This window comes from Emydura macquarii, unplaced genomic scaffold (genome assembly GCF_026122565.2).
Source record: "Emydura macquarii macquarii isolate MOO-44397 ecotype Brisbane River unplaced genomic scaffold, CSIRO-AGI_Emac_v2 contig_1483, whole genome shotgun sequence".
NCBI classification, from domain to species: domain Eukaryota; kingdom Metazoa; phylum Chordata; order Testudines; family Chelidae; genus Emydura; species Emydura macquarii.
The window spans coordinates 8,214,084-8,217,474 of record NW_027131620.1 but is presented as its reverse complement, the minus strand read 5'-3'; the positions used below and the strand labels follow the sequence as shown (position 1 = coordinate 8,217,474).

Here is a 3,391-nt window from a genome sequence, read left to right as displayed (position 1 = left end):
GTGGCAGTTCTTGTTTTGTATGTTATTTGTAAAGTGCCAGTTTAGTGCTCCCAGCTCTTCTCCTCAGTAGGCAGAGCAGTAGTAGTACTGTACAGAAGTACAAGTATCCTATCTGGGGGTCCCCTAGATACCGCCGATAAATAAAGGGTAATACGTCCCCCTGCTGGCTTCCCCACTCTGGTAAGAGCCCATTTTTCCATTAAAAAAAAGAGTTGCAAGGGAAAATCTTTTAACATCCCTATTTAATGCTGAGTCAACTGGTCAAACACTATAATTCAAAGTGGGTCTGTTTTGAAATTTATTTTACAAGGAAATAGAAAATGTAAACAGTTCTTCATATGGTCAGATTTCTCTCAGCCATAGCTGACCTTCTTTATCGTCAATCATCATCATCATCATTTTCCTCTGTAATATGGGAGCACCTCGAGGCTGTGAAGAGGGGCAGGACTGCCTTTTCACTATGTGTGGGTAGAGTGAAATGAGGCCCCGCTCCAAAGAGTTTTCAGCCAACTGCTGGATACAAACAAACAGATGACTTGAGCATATGTAACAATGAGGAGATTAAGGTAAGTATAACAAGCGGTGACCACAGCTTCTCTGCTGTACATATGGTTGTAAGTATTTTATCATTATAATGATTATTGTCACAGTCAGAGCTTTCATGGCAGCTCTCCCAGGCCAGAATTTGTCCCTCCTCTTCTAGAACACATACGCAGATTTTTCACTTATTGCTTATACACAGCATTTAGAGACATGTGATTTTGAGGTAGGCTCAGACCTGATTTTCACAGCTCAGTATCTGAAGAGTGATTTAAATAGAATCTCTATCTTTGGCTTCACCCCAAATCCAATTTTCTCTGCTCTTCCTGTCTCTTCATTCCCTAGTGCAAGTACAAGAGGTTAAGAACATCTGAGGGGCTCAGGATCTGCTTGTTTTTCCCCTGCTCCTGGATTTTATTAAACCAAAATTGATCTGATTTCTTAGACACTTTTATGTTCAGAATATTTCATGCAATATAATAAAATAATTGTGTATACATCCTTTAACCTCATTAAACAAGTCCAAAAAAGTGACAAACATCCCTCCAAGTAGTATAATTAACATCTATCACTTCTGCAGTGCTCTCAGCTATATATTTGTCTTTTATACTTATTGCAACAACCCTCCATTTGAGAGAAAAAGATTATCTACATCTACACGCATTCTGGGAACATAATCAAATTACACGTTCTTCCTACTTCAAATTGAATAGAGAACAACATCTGTCTGCCAGAGATGGAAACCAGATTGGTCAGGAGTATTGGGTTACCTCTGTGCGCTGAAGTTTTCTGAGACTGATGGAAAGAGTGATTATTTTTCAACATCTTGATCACCTTGAATGAGTTATAGAATCACCAACCCCACCAAGCCTTCAAGGCAGGAGTGACAAAGGGGAAGATATAGCAACACTTGTTCATCTCTATCAAGGGTGCAGGCAAAATTACACTTGGACAACATGACGTTCCATCCATGCTATCCTAACTAGCTGCCTGAATTAAAAAAAAAAAAAAGAGCATGAGATGAACAACATTGAACATGTACTTCTTAACCAGGTTTGTGGCCTGGGGAATGGGGACAGTGTTCTATGCTGATCAGCTCATAAAATCACTGAGGATAAGCAGTCATAAAGAGGCTCACACATACAGTATCAGAGCATCCCTAATCACACAAGCTATAGAGAGGCCTTTGCGGAAGTTTGTTTAGCGTTCTTACTACTACTCTACATAAGTAAAAGGAGAAATTCAGCAAAATTCATAACCAAAAATTAATTCTCAATCTTAGACTTGAGAATAACATTTTTCATGAAGCAGCAAAACTTGGAAAAAGATGTGTTGTGGACATTGGCAAAACTTAATAAGCACAATACTTTCACTTACATTACACCTGCCATGCCATCTGAGTATCTTTATTAGTTGATTAAGCCTTAAATAGGTAGACACTTAGATTTATTCTTTAGGCTGAGCTCTTTTGTCTGCGAATGAATTAGACTAAGCTCCTTAGGGAAGGAAACGTCACTGTATTTGTCTGTATGTGCAGTGGCTTGGCTTGCTTATCTTCTCAGGATGCACAGCTGTGTCTCACTTTATCTCCACTGGATATTGTCTTCCTCCTGCTGGTGGGAGGACTTGGTGTTTTGACCCTCCAGCCAAAACAAACGTGACAATCACCTAGTCAGGGTGAAGAGGAGCCCCAACAACACAGAAACATCCTTTAGCCTCCCTGGGTCACCATACTTCACCTTCAGTGCAGAGGTTCAATAGTCCTTTGCTCTCTGCCAACTGCAGACCTCCCTTCTCAATGCAATTTGTGTCCTCTCCAGGCTAACCCGTCTTTCACTAAGCAGGGGCTTAGTGATCACTCACTATTCTGTACATGTAACTGGGCTCATGCCTTGCCTGTGAGAGGGGCTTCTGCCCAGGGACGGGGTGCCCTTATTCTAAAACCACCCTGAGTTATTGCTTCCCAAGCCACATCCTGCAATGCCTGACCTTTTAAAACCTTCTCAGGATCCTCAGTACAGCCCTGCTCGGTTCTTTCAAGGCATTCTTCTACACTACCCTCCCGGATGCTTCTATCACTTCTCTTTCTTTAGAGAACCACTGCCAGACTCCTTTACACTGCCGTCATTAAACACTTCCTATATCAGCTACTCTCATTCTCCCCCTCCCCCATCCCTGGGTGGGGGACCCTTATATAAGCTTCACCCAGAGGCCCTCCTCTAATCACTTGATCTGAAAGCAAAGCCAGGCACAGGTGGGCTCTATAGCTTGTGCTCTGATTAAATTCTGTCTCAGGAGAGCATGGTTTGGATCATGCTAATGATGTTTGCAAGTAATAGTAACATTATATATAGGGATTAAGATATCTATTAAATGGTGTATAACTTTTTAGGATAAGAAAGACAGAAGACTATTCTGAGATAGGGCATGGAGCTCACTAGTGAGTTTGTGCTATAGCAACTCCTCCCATGCTGTCTCAGCTGCAGGAATTATAGGTCTCTTACAACACTGTTTAGACAGAAGGTTCTTTAGTTCTAGCTATACAGCCTCCTGCTTTGTAATCCATAGTTCAATTCCTAGTGCGTTGGCGAACATGCATGACTTTCCCCACCCCCCACCTCTCTTTTTCTTTTTGACTACCCTAGTCTCTAATTACCCTCCCCAATGTGGGCTAGCCCTCTTATAGGGACTTCTTCCCAGCATGCATTTCTGGGCAGGAGCTGGACTTTGAAATTTGGAAGAGGGAGACCTCTGCAGCTTGAAAGAGGCCATTTGCAGCTAGTTGTTCTTGTGTTAGTTCTCAGCACCACAGCTGGTAAGTGCTCTTAACTTCTGTGGTGTTTTCTGTTTC

At 42.0% G+C, this 3,391-nt stretch overlaps 1 long non-coding RNA gene across 2 annotated transcripts; it reads right to left on the bottom strand.

The window, feature by feature from the left end:
* Positions 1-224: 224 nt before the first annotated feature.
* LOC137157334 (uncharacterized) lies at positions 225-2,694 on the bottom strand. 2 transcript variants are annotated; one of them, XR_010921066.1, is made up of 2 exons: positions 2,530-2,694; positions 225-513 (listed from the first exon to the last, which is right to left on the bottom strand). It is a non-coding gene; the product is annotated as an uncharacterized lncRNA (long non-coding RNA). The 2 variants fall into 2 exon arrangements; XR_010921067.1 differs by lacking the exon at positions 2,530-2,694 and adding an exon at positions 1,918-2,197.
* Positions 2,695-3,391: the final 697 nt, after the last annotated feature.